The sequence below is a fragment of the Podarcis tiliguerta genome (assembly GCF_965153285.1).
Source record: "Podarcis tiliguerta genome assembly, chromosome: 12".
Taxonomy (NCBI): domain Eukaryota; kingdom Metazoa; phylum Chordata; class Lepidosauria; order Squamata; family Lacertidae; genus Podarcis; species Podarcis tiliguerta.
The window spans coordinates 16,973,693-16,992,321 of record NC_139545.1 but is presented as its reverse complement, the minus strand read 5'-3'; the positions used below and the strand labels follow the sequence as shown (position 1 = coordinate 16,992,321).

The 18,629-nt window shown below is 42.0% G+C and overlaps 1 protein-coding gene across 5 annotated transcripts in view; it reads right to left on the bottom strand.

Moving 5' to 3' along the window:
• The window catches only part of GADL1 (glutamate decarboxylase like 1), a gene marked incomplete at its 5' end in the record, with an annotated part of 97,071 nt that overhangs the window by 11,430 nt on the left and 67,012 nt on the right, over window positions 1-18,629 (bottom strand). The gene's annotated exons all lie outside the window — the stretch shown is intronic.

Here is an 18,629-nt window from a genome sequence, read left to right as displayed (position 1 = left end):
GACTGCAGGGAGAGGAGGGAGCCTGTGCATTTTAGAACCACGGTCCTCCAGGCTTACAAAGCGAGCCTGCAAAGTAGAGAAGGCTCCTTGCCGCACACAGATGGCGTCCAACTGATGGAGAGTGACAGAGTCAATTGGGCAAGAGGGGGCTTGCTCCCTTCTTATCCTACATGCAGAAAAGAAGGTGTGTAGATCAGGGGTCAGCAAACTTTTTCAGCAGGGGTCCAGTCCACTGTCCCTCAGACCTTGTGGGGGGCTGGACTATATTTTTTTAAAAAATAATGAACGAATTCCTATGCCCCACAAATAACCCAGAGATGCATTGTAAATAAAAGCAGACATACTACTCATGTAAAAACACGCTGATTCCCGGATGTTCCGCAGGCCGGATTTAGAAGGCGACTGGGCCAGATCCAGCCCCCGGGCCTTAGTTTGCTTACCCATGGTGTAGATATTAGCTACTGGCCAACATCTCCTTCTGCGTGAAGGAAGAACTTGAATACAAGCTCTAACCTCTATCTACTTCTTCCACACACTGGTTTTCATGCCACAATCACTCTTCCTATAATACGAGTAGCATTTAGCAGTTATCGGGATTTATATACCACTTAGTCACTCATAACGTCTAAGCGGTTTACATAAAAATAAACATTAAAAAACACTGATAAAAATCTAATGTCAAGAGCAAGTTAACACTGATCAAAAGCCAAGTAAAACCAGATTTTTCTTTTTAAATGTACCGAATAAAATAAAATTGCTTGTTAAAAATGTATTAGCCTAATGGGGCAAAATTAAACAAGAAAGTATTTAACAATGTAGAAGAAAATTGCCTGCCTAATATCAATCCTTGCAAATACAAAGTATGAAGGTCACCAAGAGCACGGAAAATTAAAACTAAAGGTGGTCTATTAATTAGCAGAAGTTATCCTTATCATTGTAGTGAGTCCTGGTTGGTCATATCAAAAGTACAAGAGCTACGGTGTTAACATCTATATCAATATCTATCTATAGTTATTTGTTTACACACAACCAGGTCATTTACTTAATACTCATCTAAAAAGCATGTCATTAAAATATTGTTCAGAGAATAGCCCCCAACCTAATGCAAAGTGATTCCCCCGCCCCCCAGAGTAAAGAAATTGCAGCAAGTCATCTGAAAAGAATATTTTAAAGATCTTTTCATAGTTTGTGTGAACTGGGATGAGTTTTGTTTTTTGTTGCTCTCTTCCTCTAGGGGAACAAAGAAAAATCACAGTACAAATGTACATTCAGTAGGAAAGGATGCATTATTTGATGACTGGCTATTAAAAGGAGAGAGAGAGAGTTGTACAGTACTGTAGAAAAATAAATGTCTCATGAGAGATTTGGAACGGCTCCCTATTATTCACACTGAATATTACCGTTATCTGAGCTAGCATGTGTAGCAACCTCCAGATTTGCATTGCAGTAGGGATTAAAGAGTTATAATGATAGTTGTGCCTCTGTTTTAGGTAGATCTAAAGGGAAGCATTCACATTTAAGAAAGCCCAAACTCTTGTATATGGTTTAGCACAAAATCATTGCAATGACCTTCAGATCAACTCCAAGGAAAGTAAAAGAATCAGCAAAATATACAGTGCTGCGTGGCCATACAACCTCATTAAAAAGAATTAGGGGAAACCTCTATTTCAAAAATCTATTATCCATGTTCTTTATTTCTATGCCTTTCTCGGGGTTGTTTAAAATCGGTCTTTCCCATCTCTGCAATATTGAGCCAAGCAGATATTATTGCAAGTAACTTGCATGTAGCAGTCATGTATGGACCAAGGCTGTGCTGAAAATTTGTCTTGCATATATTTTTTCCCCTTACCATTCTCTATCAATTTATGAGAAAAGAACATCTGAAATATCATGAAAGACAGGATAACATTTTGCAGAAAGTTCATGGGCAAGGTATATTGCTTATTTCACTTTCAAGGTGGCAGGGGATGTTTCCTTCCTTTCATTCTCCAAAGCATCTTTCCAAAGGTCTACATTATGCAGCCTCCCTAGGTGCCCACATTTCTGGAAAACCTCATTGCATCCTCACTTGGGCTTCCCTCTAAGCATGAGAAGGTGGGGAGGCTGCCTAATGTTTTCTAAACAATGGTAAACTGTGAGTGTTTTCTGTAATGACTTTTTAAAAAATATATATATTATTTATTATATTTGTAAACTGCTAGCACATTGCTGTGGGTAAAGCCTCAGCACCTAGGACTTGCCGATCGCACGGTCAGCGGTTCGAATCCCCGCGGCGGGGTGCGCTCCTGTCGTTCGGTCCCAGTGCCTGCCAACCTAGCAGTTCGAAAGCACCCCCGGGTGCAAGTAGATAAATAGGGACTGCTTACCAGCGGGAAGGTAAACAGCGTTCCGTGTGCTGCGCTGGCTCGCCAGATGCAGCTTGTCACGCTGGCCACGTGACCCGGAAGTGTCTGCGGACAGCGCTGGCTCCCGGCCTATAGAGTGAGATGAGCGCACAACCCTAGAGTCTGTCAAGACTGGCCCATACAGGCAGGGGTACCTTTACCTTTACCTTTAGCACATTTGCAAAGGAAACCTGGGTCTGGTATGGTTTCGAATTGGATGGGGGACCACATGTTGAGATTTATGCACTGAAGGGGGTTAGACTATGATCACAGCATAAAAATACAAAATGAGAACACAAAGTACATAATAAAAACAAGAACAAACCAGTAACTCCCACTTCCACAGACGCGTTTAACATGACATAGAATGTTAATCAGCCAAAGGCCTAGTTAAAGAGAAATGTCTTTGCCTAATGCCTAAAGATATGTAATGAAGGCACCAGGCAAGCCTCCCCAGGGAGAGCATTCCACAAATGGGGAGCCACCACTAAAGAGACCCCGTTTTTGTGTTGCCCCATACCTCTCATGGAGGATGCACACAATGATGATCACAGGGTCTGGGTCGGTCCATATGGGGAGAGGTTGGGCGGTGGCAGTCCATGAGGTATTGTGTTCCTGAGCCATTTAAGGCTTTATAGGAAGTGAGAGCTGGACCATAAAGAAGGCTGATCGCCAAAGAATTGACGCTTTTGAATTATGGTGCTGGAGGAGACTCTTGAGAGTCCCATGGACTGCAAGAAGATCAAACCTATCCATTCTTAAGGAAATCAGCCCTGAGTGCTCACTGGAAGGACAGATCCTGAAGCTGAGGCTCCAATACTTTGGCCACCTCATGAGAAGAGAAGACTCACTGGAAAAGACCCTGATGTTGGGAAAGATGGAGGGCACAAGGAGAAGGGGACGACAGAGGACGAGATGGTTAGACAGTGTTCTCGAAGCTACAAACATGAATCTGAATAAACTGCGGGAGGCAGTGGAAGACAGGAGTGCCTGGCGTGCTCTGGTCCATGGGGTCACGAAGAGTCGGACACGACTGAACGACTAAACAACAACAACAACAGGTCAGAAACAGCACTTTGGGTTGGGCCTGCAAACCATCGGGCAGCCAGCATAGTTGGACCAGGATCAGTTCAACATGCTCAAACTGTCTTGCCCCAGTAAGCAATCTGACACCTGTAAATCAGGTTTTCTAAACCTAGTTTTTCCACCCAAAAAACTAGGCTACAAGTGCATTTATATTTTTTTTAGGCATTTATAAAATCTTCTGAGTGCTGGTGTATCCCCCCCCCCTTCAAAATCCTCATCATTTTATTGAGCTCTGTGTAAACTTTCAAAGAGATCTGATCATTGGTTATGGAGGGAAAAAATTAAAATGTGCACAAGCATATCTTGTGCCGAGGGTCTCAAGAGGGACAGACAACTCAGATTTAACGAAACTTCGAAGGGCTATAAAAGTAAAACCGTGTGAGATAGAGGGGGGGAATTTAAGGGGGTTTCTTTCAACCATAACGGAAGGGTATACACCAAATTTCATCAATATCCGAGACAGAGGGTGACATGACCTCTTTGAAATGACGTGGAATGACCCGCTTTTAAACAGAGATTGGTTAGCCATCTCTCAGGGTTTATTTAGCTGTGATTTCTACATTGCAGGGGAGAAGGCGACTAGATGATACTTTCAACTAGATGATTCCTTTCCAACTCTGCAATTCTACGATTCCATGGTTTGTTGGCAGCTTAAGATCCAAAATAGTTCTTAACACAGGTATTTCTCACAATATGCCTTTTTTAAGTGATCTCAGGAGCATTCACATTTTTAAAAATGAGAGGTTATCTATGCATATTTTCCTGGGATAGTCTCATGTCAGTTTCATAATTCTAGCTGCCATGTGTTTTTAGGATTAGCCCTGCAAAAGCTGTGTAGATCATCGCAGTGTAATTTCCCCCACTTTTCCCCAATAAGATCTTCCTGGGAATATCAAACATTACATTAGAGTAAGTTCTAAATTAAGAGAAAATAACCATATCCGATGTCCACAGAATATTTCTGCTATTTCTTTCTTTCTTTCTTTCTTTCTTTCTTTCTTTCTTTCTTTCTTTCTTTCTTTCTTTGCTAAAAGGCAAAAGCTGTTCACCAGTTGGAATTCTAATTCTCTTTATAGCTATATTGCCAATAAACAATTTTATTAAATGCAGTTATATGGTTCTCATTAAATATTTTACAACTGCTCCAATAAAAACTTTAAAATTAATGCTTGCCCTAAAACGCAAAAGAGTAGTAACCTTTGGTATGTGAGAACATCCCAATCCAAATATTATAATTAAAAATGAATAGCAATAAGCCTTCACCATTGATTAATTACTGATTAATATTTTAAGCAGAGTTAAGAGTTCACCTTACAGCACATTAATTCAGAAATTTTAAATCTAGAGTCTCTTCACTTTTTCCAGAAAGCCCAAGGGAATTAACAGTGGAAACAGTTTGCAGGGGCTTTAGATATCTGCTAATGTAAAAGGACATCTTTATTATTATTATTGCATTTTACAAATGACTTTGAAAACAAATGAGGGGGGAGGACACACAGTGTTGAGAATATGGATCCTGAATTTTTTGTTTGGAATATGGTTATTAGGGACGCGGGTGGCGCTGTGGTCTAAACCAGAGAGCCCAGGGCTTGTTGATCAGAAGGTCAGCAGTTCAAATCCCTGCAACGGGGTGAGCTCCCATTGCTCAGTCCCAGCTCCTGCCCACCTAGCAGTTCGAAAGCACGTCAAAGTGCAAGTAGATAAATAGGTACCACTCCAGCGGGAAGGTAAACGGCGTTTCCGTGCACTGCTTTGATTCGCCAGAAGCGTCTTAAGTCATGCTGGGCACATGACCTGGAAGCTGTACAATGGCTCCCTCGGCCAGTAAAGCGAGATGAGCGCCGCAACTCCAGAGTTGGCCATGACTGGACCTGACGGTCAGGGGTCCCTTTACCTTTACCGATGGTTATTATTTATGGTCCTTAAAATAATTTCTTTTTTAAAAAGTTTTAACCACTGCGTACTCTTCTTCAGACAGGAATGTTTTGTTGGCGTAGTCACAATCAGAAACAAATGATGCTGTAATAATTTGTTGTGGTGGATGCACCATGAATAATTTCTGGCCTTTCAGCCTTATCGTAACCACAACCAATGCTTTAAAAAGTGAGCACAGGGTCACAATCTGCCACATTACGTGCTCCCTCTGTATAGATGCTGCTCTTTATAGCAAAATTAATAAAATGCTGTGAGCTTTATTCAGAGTCAATTTTCAAACAGTGTTTTCCAGCTGTGTGTTTAGTGGTTTCCACATGTCACATTTTAATACGCTGCTTAATACAAAAGTCTCGAAACTGGTGGAGAGCCAGCTTAGAGGGTAGAAGAAGTCGAGAAACATAGAAAAATTACAACTGAGCTCAAGTGTCTCGCAAACTATTTCCACTATTACAGTGGAAGGTCCCCCAAAACATGGTGATTTAGAGCACAGCTAGTCTAGAATCCCATGCCAGTCTATTTGCTGGAGAGGAGTGCAAGCTATCTACAGCGAATTAAAGAACAAATTAGTAACCATAATAATATTGGGTGCTGGTATCACAAGAAATCAAGGTTTAGAATTATAGTCATGAGCCTCAGGCTTCCCTTGCATGCAGAGTACATAAGTTCTGGTCCAGGGTGAAATATACTCTGGTGAAATATACTCGGAGTCGAGTGTGGATTTCATGCTCTTTATTCAGCTCATAGTAGTGAGGAATGGAAGTTCCCCCAAAATGTCTGCCTTATATAAATTATTTACACAATGGCCCCCATGTGATTGGCTAATTCTGGGATTCTCCTGTAGGCCAATCAGATTGTGGATTCACTTCCACCTGGAGTTGGATTGGATGGCTCCTGCGGACCAATCAGACTGCTGCATTTTGGATCCTATTCAACTCAGTACATAACAATTGGTCTGCAGGCAAATTATTGCACACATAAGTTTGGATGAAACAGCAAACTATGGTTTGCTCCTAAACTAGGATCGGGAACTCTTTAATCGCCACATATGAGGTGGTGGAAGGAAGGGAAATGGAGATGAAGACCATGGCTTAGTGTCACATCTGAGTAGGGTCATTTTTAATAATGTTTCTTTATGCTGATTCCCCTCTGTCAATTTAGTAATCTCGCTTGAAAAATCTGATTTTTGAAGGAAAGGACTAGGGTGCTTCTGTTTTGTAATCAGTAAGAAGACTCCTAGTCTTCTCACTGATTTTTCAAACAGGGAGAAGGAAAGGAGGTGGGGAGCTGAACTTCACAAACACTTACAGAGTCCTCTATATGGATTCAGGTGCCAGTTTAAGAGAAGGTCAGACATAAGATTTATTGACCTCATATTCTAGAGGCCAATATTTATTCAAAGAGCTATAAATCTCGCTGTTTTGGCTCTCTAACAGATGTTAATCCTCCTATTATTCAATCTGTTCTATTAGTGTTAATTAAATTCAGTACACTTGTGAGTCATGTGTCAATATTCATTACCACAACGCAAGTCGCAATTACCGTAGTCCTGATTATTAAATCTAATAATATTCAATATATCAAAATGTTAAATAGTTGTTGCTTTTTTTTAAAATGCCATCACTTGTATTTCTGAAACTAACTGTATTTATACTTTGCGGGTTTAGATTTTCCTTATATCCGCCCCGGCCTGAGAAGAATCTAGCATTAACAAGACAGATGTGGAAAGTTAAGAACGCAGGCATCTATAAGCACACGTTGAGAATTAGAATGGTGTTAAAAATAAAATAATGAGAAATCACTTCGGTCTCTGGACCTGAAAACCAAATGATTCCTTTCTTTGAGATACTGTGGTTACAATAGGGTCTCCAGCTCCCATGACTCCAGGATACATACCAAACAGTTGTCACAAGCAAGCACAATTTCTTACATCTTATTACACTGCATACACATTCAGTTTTACATTGCTGCATTATTACTTTTATGGAAATACCTGGGAATCAGAAGCGTTATTCTTCTACACCATCAGATGCATTCCAAACTGAATTAGGAAGATGGCATATTAATCTTCTCTACTGCTTAGTAGTCTGGGTGCATTCCCTGACGGCAGCAAATATCGCTAATGTACAAGTAGCAGCTAGCTTCGCCCTAAATTATTTTAGTTTACTTTCACACCTAGAATGAACGTTAGGCTCATTCTCCCCCCCCCTTTTTAAGCTAGCTGTTCATAACGTTCTGACAGTTTTGTGTAATTCTGATGCAGAAAGCCATGCCTTAATATAGCAGCTATACTATCACTAGGGTTTTGACAGGGGTGAAATGAATGACATGGCAGAGAGAGGTAACAGCAAAGAAAGGTGTTTAATTCTGCTTGTTCTTCCATGTTTCAGAAATTCAGAAACCTAAAAGGTATCGGGCTTAATGGCTTACAAAAGCCTTTCCACGGCCATTATGTTGGACGCCTTTCACCATCTATAATAATGCAGCCAAGTAAATGGGAATTTGATATGTAGAGTAAGTTTGTCAAAGCTTCAGATGAGGAATTGAAATTCCTTACCTGGCTCTGGAGTTTGAAGTTGCCCTGGCCATTCATTACGGCTTCCATTCCAGTGGCCTCTTGTGCCACAGTCTTCTTGTGACTTTCTTGTGTGTCTATTTAGCATGCTCGGTTCCATTACGGGTGCCACAGCTGTACATACATACACGTGCAGAATCATGTCCTCAGTGGCCCACAGTATTTTGAGGCAAAAGTACTGTGACCTCCCTTGCTATTTTGGACAATACAAGTGGTTCAGCGGTAAAGTGAAATTGCTTTGACTTTCCTGGGCACCTATTATTGGGGAGAACAGTATGAGCCAGGTTTTCTTATGACAAGGGATAGCTGCTCTTCGCTTAAAGGCGGACAGTGCTGGAGTGATGTATTCTCCTTCTGAGGACAATATGGGAGTAAAATACTGCCCGGACACTGAGGTCCAGCTCCGAGGGCTTTCTGGCGGTTCCCTCACTGTGAGATGTGAGGTTACAGGGAACCAGGAAGAGGGCCTTCTCAGTAGTAGTGCCCGCCCTATGGAACGCCCTCCCATCCGATGTCAAGGAAATAAACAACTTTCTGACTTTGAGAAGACATCTGAAGGCAGCCCTGTTTAGGGAAGCTTTTAATATTTGATGTTTTAATGTATTTTTAATATTTTGCTGGAAGCCGGCCAGAGTGGCTGGGGAAACCCAGCCAGATGGGTGGGGTATAAATTTATTTATTATTATTATTATTATTATTATTTAAAAAATACTGCTGTTTGCAAAGGGGTGTGTGAATGCATCTAGAATCAAGGGGCGAAATGAAAGGTAAAGGTACCCCTGCCCGTACGGGCCAGTCTTGCCAGACTCTAGGGTTGTGCGCTCATCTCACTCTATAGGCCGGGAGCCAGCGCTGTCCGCAGACACTTCCGGGTCACGTGGCCAGTGTGACAAGCTGCATCTGGTGAGCCAGCACAGCACACGGAACGCCATTTACCTTCCCAGTGGTAAGCGGTCCCTATTTATCTACTTGCGCCCGGGGGTGCTTTCAAACTGCTAGGTTGGCAAGCGCTGGGACCGAATGACAGGAGCACACCCCGCCGCGGGGATTCGAACCGCCGACCATGTGATCGGCAAGTCCTAGGCACTGAGGTTTTACCCACAGCGCCACCCGCGTCCCTACAGGATATATATATATATCATATATATATATATATATATATATATATATATATATACAGTGGTGCCTCGCAAGACGAAAAGAATCCGTTCCGCGAGTCTTTTCGTCTTGCGGTTTTTTCGTCTTGCGAAGCAAGCCCATTGGCGGATTAGCGCTATTAGCGCTGTTGACAATTTAAGGGCTAAAAACAGCTTTTTAAGGCTTAGGGGATTAGCGGTTTTGCTGCTAAAATGCTTTTAGCAGCTTAGCGCTTCAGGAAATTTTTCGTCATTTTTCGTCTTGCGAAGCAAGCCCATAGGGAAATTCGTCTTGCGAATCGCCTCTGCAAACGGAAAACCCTTTCGTCTTGTGGGTTTTCCGTCTTGAGAGGCATTCGTCTTGCGGGGCACCACTATATATATATATATATATATATATATATATATATATATATATATAATTTTCTGTAACAGTTCCAGTGACTGTGACTGATACTACTACTTAAACATTTGTTTAGCTCCGGCAGCTTTCAAAGTGCTGGAACCAACACTCTGGAACTGTGAAGAGCTCCTGTGAAATATTACCATATAAAGTTTATGAGTCAGCCAGACAGATTTTTATTGTTTGTGCGCAATGGCTAGTACAATGTGACTCACAAAAAACCCCACAACAACAAACAAGATAACCCAAATGTTGTAAGTTAAAATGCAATGCAAAGTTCCCAGAATCGTTTAGATTCAAAAATTCATCTTGGCAAATCAGCACTGCTTCTGGCTAAAAAGGGTAGCCCATAATTGTCTTACTGCTAATGTATATTATTACCCAGTTGGTAACAAGTACAAACCCAAGCCAGCGACCATCTAATTTTGAAGTCACCTGACGGATGAAATGAGCAGAGGAATCTATTGCCAGGTGAGTTGCATAAAGGACCACTTTTGGTTACCCGTTTTAACACAGACTGAGGAAAGGCCATAGCTCAGTGGTGGACATCTGCTTTGCATGCAGAAGGTGTCCGGTTCAACCCTTGAACCCAGGGAAGGAAGCCTGCCTAAAAGCAGGGGTTGGACTAGATGACCCTCGTGGTTCCTTCCAACTCCACAATTATATGAAAAAGAAGCTCTTCCTATGTTTTCTACAACAGTTCCTTCCCAGCAAGCCTACAACTAAGCAAGGAAGGTTAGCCAAAGACAGGGCAAATCCCTTTTCACATATGTAGGGAGGTATTTACATAATAAATATCTTCATGTATAAGGGATGTGGGTGGCGCTGTGGGTTAAACCACAGAGCCTAGGACTTGTCGATCAGAAGGTTGGCAGTTTGAATCCCCACGACGGGGTGAGCTCCCGTTGCTCGGTCCCTGCTCCTGCCAACTTAGCAGTTCGAAAGCACATCAAAGTGCAAGTAGATAAATAGTGGAAAGGTAAACGGCGTTTCCGTGCACTGCTCTGGTTCGCCAGAAGCGGCTTAGTCCTGCTGGCCACATGACCCGGAAGCTGTACACCGGCTCCCTCGGCCAATAAAGCGAGATGAGTGCTGCAACCACAGAGTCGGTCACCACTGGACCTTTATCTTCATGTATCTGAGAATCACGCTACCCCAAGACTGTCCATCTCCCCATCGCCCAGGCTGCTACTGCAACAACTATAAAACTTTTCTGCCCAGGTTTTGCTGCTTCCATATCCTTGGTTCCAGGTTCTGACAAGAGAAAGATAGAGAACCTTGTAAAAGGAGATAAGCCAACGAAGAGTTGCTCTCTTAACTGCCTTGGGAACCACTCATAGCTTCCAAGATACAGTTTGGCCTTGCTGCTATAGATTAATTCCTCTGTTACAAGAATAACAATCTAATTTTATCCCGCAGTTATGGGTCGCTTTATTATGGTCAGCTGATAACGATAGGGAGAGAAATGGCTTCCTTTACACCACAAAATAAACAGCACGGTAATTACTGTAACAAAAGCACGTAACGATTTCACAGTTCAGCATCCCTCCAAACCTTCCCTTTCCTAGCTTAATCGCCAAAAGGATTGTGGAAAAAAAGATTAATCTTTCTGGAAGTGGAAAGAAAAAGTTTAAATGCTTGGCAAAGGAGGTAGTCGATACGTTTTCATTTTCTGCTGGGTGACTGAGGGAAAAGAGGAGGGGGGATATCATTTATGTTGCTTTTGATCTCCATCTAGCGAGCAAATTAAGGAACTGCGCACATGGCGGAGATAATTTCACAATGGACTGTCATCTCTACAACACGATTGGGATCATTTTTCAGCATGTCCAGCGGGCTCCCTTGAAAGACTGGATGTTTTAAATGTGAAAGCCAGTATCTTCAAGTATCAGGTGTCCAAGATATTTTGGGTAACAGAAGACAAAAATCACAGGGACACAATTTAGCAAAAGTAAAAGCAATTATTGATAAGAGACATATTTAAGGCAGCAGAAGAATACAATGGACTTCAAAAAAAAATACAAGCCAAGGCCATTAAATGAACACAAGCCATTATGTAAATAACATTATAGTTCTTCAGATATACAGGACTTGCTCCTCTTTCCCTACTTTTTCAAATACCAGTTGGAGACTATTCAAGGGTGACAGCTATTAGCCCCTTAGTCAATCAATTATATATTCTCACTCTTTCTTCCTTTCAGGAAAATATCACTCCTGTAAATCTTGCTTAGATTCTGTGGCATGTTGCTGGACATTTCAGTGCAACCAAAGGGCTTGCTACACCAAAAACTGTGGTCCAAAAATGGGTAAGCTTTCATTCATAGAAGAGAAGTGAAAATATATTTTTTTAAAAAGCTCAGTATCTCAGCTCTTGTGTTTTATAACATTCTTTTTCATGCAAAAACATTTTTATTTTTATTTTGCAGTTGAGGGGGTGGCTGGTCAGATGTGATGGAGAGATCAATAGGCAAACTATGTGTCTGTATGGGGAAAAAGGCAACTAGCCTCTAGGGCAGGAGTCAGCAAACTTTCAGCAGGGGGTCGGTCCACTGTCCCTCAGACCTTGTGGGGGGCAGGACTATATGGGGGGGGGGAATGAACGAATTCCTATGCCCCACAAATAACCCAGAGATGCATCTTAAATAAAAGCACACATTCTACTCATGTAAAAACACCAAGCAGGCCCGACAAATAACCCAGAGATGCATTTTAAATAAAAGCACACATTCTACTCATATAAAAACACCAGGCAGGTCCCACAAATAACCCAGAGATGCATTTTAAATAAAAGCACACATTCTACTCATGTAAAAACACACTGATTCCTGGACCATCTGCAGGCTGGATTTAGAAGGCGATTGGGCCAGATCCGGACCCCGGGCCTTAGTTTGCCTACTCATGCTCTAGGGCTTAACTTGGTTTTTTCCCCAAAGTCAGGCGGTAAAAAGGCTATGATGGCTAATGTTATTTCCACCATTTGAAAAATGATGGATTTGTAAAGAAATGCATAGGTAAAAATGGGTAAGCTGCATCCCAATACATCCTATAAAGTAGAGGTAAAGGGACCCCTGACCATTAGGTCCAGTCGTGGCCGACTCTGGGGTTGCGGCGCTCATCTCGCGTTATTGGCCGAGGGAGCCGGCATACAGCTTCCAGGTCATGTGGCCAGCATAACTAAGCCACTTCTGGCGAACCAGAGCAGCGTATGGAAATGCCGTTTACCTTCCCGCCAGAGCGGTACCTATTTATCTACTTGCACTTTGAAGTGCTTTCGAACTGCTAGGTTGGTAAGAGCGGGGACCGAGCAACAGGAGCTCACCCTGTCGCGGGGATTCGAACTGCCAACCTTCTGATCGGCAAGTCCTAAGCTCTGTGGTTTAACCCACAGCACCACCCCCGTCCCTTAAGTTTGCCTATATTATCCTTTTAATGGGAAAACCTAGGTTCTTCAGGACCTTGCTTAAGTACATGAAGTCATCCTACTGGTGCTTTTTTTCCAACAAATAATACTTGTACTCATATATAGTCAGATCAAATTTACTAATGTCCTGGGCAATCTTTCCTACAAAAGGAGAAGTTTATGATACACTTACTGAATTTATACCTGCTAACAGCCTATATTTGTAGGCGCTTTTCTCAGCTTCAATAAATAGACCTTTCCTATTCTACCAAAGCCATCCGTAAAAAAACTATCCTTACATCGGGATTTGTGTCCTGTCACTTGACTCCTAAGCACCTTTACTAGGAAGCAAATCCAACTGAACACAGTCTCTCTCTGTCTCTCTTTAAAAAAGATATGAATTAAAGACTCAGAATGCTCCAAAAATATAACCCAGTACATAAAGTCTCATATAAGAAAGGAGAACAGGTTTTTGCCTGATGGAAGGCGGAAGACAAAATAACAAGCTGTAAGTTATTCCCTGGTAGTAGCTTAGCTCCCCAGAAAAACAGATCATCCTATAAATGCATCAGAGGGGAAAAATGCTGATGTTTAAAAATATATATTAAAAACTGGAGCAGACTTTTCTTTTAGATTAAGATTTGCATGATTGCACCAAGAAGAGATTAACAACATGCACACTAATTAGAAGTTTAAATACATTTCTGTTGCACTGGTGCCCCCTGATGGCCTATTCGTTCACTACTGGTCAAGACTGGTTTAATAAATGAAGTGGTTTTTTGTGTGTGTGTGTCTTTTTTTTGTTAAAAGATGGGGTGATTTGGATAAAAATAAATATAATTTTTGGGGGGCATATTTCCTGTAACAGTTCACACTGATTTAAAGCTGATGGAATTAAGAAGATAATTATGTGATGAGGAAAGTAGAAGGAAGAAGGGGCGGGGACACTGAGACAGGCTTTCATCTTTCAAAGACATGCTGGGATATATATACAGTGGTACCTTGGTTCTCAAACTTAATCCGTTCCAGAATTCCGTTCCAAAACCAAAGTGTTCCAAAACCAAGGCCGGCTTTCCCATAGAAAGTAATACAAAATGAATTAATCCGTTCTGGACTTTTAATAACAACCCCTAAAACAAAAATTCGACATGCATTTTGCTATCTAACGAGACCATTGATCCATAAAATGTAAGCAATAAACAATGTACTGCAGTCACACAGCCAGTCAATCAATCAGTAGCTGAACTGGGTTCCACACAGTCACAAAAACAAAACAGAAAAAGAGCTACAAAAATGCAAAATAAATAGCAAAAACAGGCAGACCTCAGTGTAACACTCAAAATGGAGCATGTTAGGCTTCCGCAAAAAGTTCACAAACCAGAACACTTACTTCCAGGTTTGCAGTGTTTGGTTTCCAAGTTGTTTGAGTACCGAGACGTATGAGAACCAAGGCACCACTGTATTGCTTTTTTGCCAGCAATGGACACTATGTGCCTTGCAATTTCTTTTTTAATTTTTGTAAAACCTGAGCTGCAGCTGCTTTAGGCTCTGGTGAAGTGGAACAATTCTGAAACACACGGACTGGATTACAGTGATTGCTATCGGTTGGTGAGAAAGCCACCTGCCTCTGGTTTTATTTTCCCTGCCATTTTGTTAAAAGAACAGCAGTGGTTCCATGCTTCATATATATAACTGACTTGCAATGAAGGGTTGCTGTAGCCAACGCTAGTCCTACTCACTGCAGACCCATTGAAATGGATGGACCTAAATTAAATTCAGAGGGTCAACTTTGAGTAGGACTAGCATTGGATACAAGGTGACCTGCAAGAGCCAGCGCCATTTTGGCTTAGAATAAACGTTATGATTATGGAATGAAGAATTCCCTCCTTGATATTGCCACAGTAGAGAATGAGAAGTTTCTTGCAAAAGGCTGAAGCAAAATCCTTAGCATGAAAGGTTTAAGGAGGGTGAAAATACTGTCCTCATATTTTTGTGGAACAGTTTGTTGCAAAGAATGAACTCTGTTAACAAATCACTGCAGTTGAGAGGTGGTCATGTATTGATGGTTGCAGAATTGTGGATTGCTCTTAACACTTTCATCACTGAAGATGAATTGCAACACTTCCTGCATTTTGTCAACAGTACAGTGGTACCTCAGGATACATACGCTTCAGGTTACACACTCCGCTAACCCATAAATAGTACCTCGGGTTAAGAACTTTGCTTCAGGATGAAAACAGAAATCGTACTCCGGCAGCGCTTTCACTAATGGCGCCTCCCGCTGCTGGCGCACGACTTCCGCTCGCATCCCGGGGCAAAGTCCGCAGTCGGGAGCATCTGCTTCCGGGTTAGCAGAGCTTGTAACCCGAAGCATTCATAAGGAGGGCGGTATGTAACACGAAGGTCCACTGTACTGAAATAACTCAACACACAGTACATTTCACAAAACACTGGTCTTCAGGCCAAAGACAGGATCGGGTCACACACTCTGATCACAATTTATAAGGGGCTGAGTCACTTCTACAATCCATCTCCATTGTGCAGGATTTGTCTTTGTAAAGTGTATGAAAGCACGTATTTCAAATTGATAGCATTTCACAGATGAAAGAAAGTAATGTTTGGATTTCAGCCCCAGACCCACAAATGCATGACACGGAGCAAAACACTCGCTCTCTATAGGTCACAAACTTCCCTTCCTGTTGGGTTTAATTGCATAATTCTTGTAAGTGAGAAGAAGCGAAAATTCCACCAGGGGGCATGTACAGTACTAGCAAAAGCAGCTCAAGGTTTATCCCACTATCTACAAAGCTACAGAAGTTTCAATTCAACAGTAGTTTTCATCATAAGGTTAGCAAAAATTACTTTCATATCTATAAACTGCTAGCTGTTTGTAACATTGGGTTTCCATTTGCCAGGTTATATTTTTGCACAGACAGAAATGCTTTCCTTGTTTCTTACACCTGCATAATCACGCTGATTCAATGAGCCCTGTTTAGCAAAGGGATTCACGATCGCAGTCATCTAATTGCTCACAGCTAATTACAAGTGACATAAGCTCTTAAGGGCAAATACTGATTACATCTAGGCTTTATCATAGTCACCATATTTATTTCATAAGGTAAACCAACATATATAATAGACGCGCTGAGCTCAAGTGTATGAATCATTGCTTTAAGCACTTAACATCTTTTAAGGGAACCGAACCATCTACTGGGATTAGACATTCATAAAATTATTGGTGCCTTTTGAATCAACCTGAGACAGCCAGTTTAAGTTAAATGTGAAGCTGCAAATTGTTCAGATTTGCTCTGTATGATATCAAGAGGGAGACAGGGAATAGGCTCATCCATCTTGGCCTCAGGGTAGCCAAAAAAACAGGCAGTCAAATCCAGTTGGTTCTCCCCACTTTGACAAAGAAGCTAGGACTTTATTTGAGGAGTGCAGATAAAATCCACAAGCAGCAACAGAGATCACTTCTTTCCATGTGAAACGAACAATGATAAGCAATGCATTCCATCATTTTAAGAAAACTTTACAACAGGTAGTAGATTAAGTCTGAAGTCCTAATCCCATTTACCTAGGTGCATGTCTCACTGAATTCAATAGGATTTGCTTCTGAGTAGACATGGCTAGGATTGGAGTATTAGTGTATAAAGGTTGCCTTTAAATAACACTTCAGAAACAAGAACAGCAGAGCAGCACCTATACACATCAATTAATATGTAAATAATGTATATTGCAAAGCCATTTATGTATCAATTTACACATAATGTGTTCATGGTAAAAAGTAAACTTAATTGTACAGACCTACATTCAAAAGCTTTCCATGCTGCAACAGGAGTTGAACGGACAGCCTGAAGGAAATTCACTTGATAATCCATTCTCAATGGATTCCTTTTACATCTTTAGTCCTTCAAGCTGTTGTTGTGATATCTACTCCCACCTGTCCTAGCCAGCATGACCAACGGTCAGTGATAATGAGAGATTAATTCAGCCACAGCAGAATGTAATATCCAGTAATACAGGACCAGAATTAACTACACATGTGCTCTGCTGTTGAATTTCAGCTACGTTGTTCTCCTTCCACTTTGGCTTTATATTCCAAGTGCTTATATAACAAATAGGGACGCGGGTGGTGCTGTGTACAGGAAACAGATTTAATAAATACGATATATGGATTACAAGAGGGACGCGGGTGGTGCTGCGGGTTAAACCATAGAGCCTAGGACTTGCCGATCAGAAGGTCGGCGGTCTGAATCCCTGCGAGGGGGTGAGCTCCCGTTGCTCAGTCCCTGCTCCTGCCAACCTAGCAGTTTAAAAGCACATCAAAGTGCAAGTAGATAAATAGGCACCGCTCCGGCGGAAAAGTAAACGGTGTTTCCATGCGCTGCTCTGGTTCGCCAGAAGCGGCTTAGTCCTGCTGGCCACATGACCCGGAAGCTGTACGCCGGCTCCCTCGGCCAATAAAGCGAGATGAGCGCCGCAACCCCAGAGTCGGTCACGACTGGACCTAATGGTCAGGGGTCCCTTTACCTTTTATACAGCAAATATTAAAGATGGCAGGAAGAGGGGTGGCTGAAACAAGGCACAGTAAGCAGTATAAGCTATTCCGTATCCTGCTTATTGCAATTTTACTTCTTCAATTAACTTGATGTTCAACACCTTTTATCAAAAGAACCAATTGCTAAATGTCCCCCCTCCTTTCCTCAAGCTCAGGCATTTCCCATCATTTATAAAGGTTACCAAAAAAAAAACCTTTGCTATGAATTCTACCCCATTCTGATTTCTAATTCCATTTACAGGCTGTACCACCTAACCATGCTTACTAATAACTCAAGTCCTATTGAATTTAATGGGGCTTACTCACAGGTAAGTGGGGCTGGGATTTCAGACTTAAGCTTTCCCCCGCCACCCCCTCGTATTATCCATTGATAATGCAGAGCAAGTTCCAAGGACAATGTTAAATGTCTAAAACAGGTAATGAATGCTCTGTCTAGACAATGGATACAGGCACAGTTGTTCATCTTCGCTCAGGTCTGCCATCTGTTAGCAGCTTTGATAGCAAGCGGAAGGCTTGTATAATGTCTGCATCTATTATATTAAGGGGGAAACTTAATTAGCCTTGTCTAAACTGAGATCGCGGCAAACTTTAGAATCCTGCAGATACCTATCTAGGTTCAAAATAACACTCTGAAGGTGAACCAGGCTTGTGAGCACGTGGCACAAGCAGGTTTCACTTTTATTCCAATGCGTATCAGGAACATAAATCCTCAACCAGTGTACAGAACTGTGATTGCCAACTTCTTCCCTCCTGATAGGGCTCCTATGCCTTTAAGAGCTAGAGGACAAGCAGAAATCCAACAGATAAAAGTTATTATCAACACACTGCATACTGGGAAAAGCACCACGTGCTGAGTGGTTAAGAGCAGTAGATTTGTAATCTGGTGAACCGGGTTCGCTTCCCCGCTCCTCCACATGCAGCTGCTGGGTGACCTTGGGCCAGTCACACTTCTCTGAAGTCTCTCACTCACTCACCTCATAGAGTGTTTGTTGTGGGGGAGGAAGGGAAAAGGAGAATGTTAGCCGCTTTGAGACTCCTTCGGGTAGTGATAAAGCGGGATATCAAATCCAAACTCTTCTTCTTTCAGCCGGAACTCGCCGGAACTCAGTTCCAGCACCTCTCAGGTGGGCGCATTTGCCATTATAAGAGAAC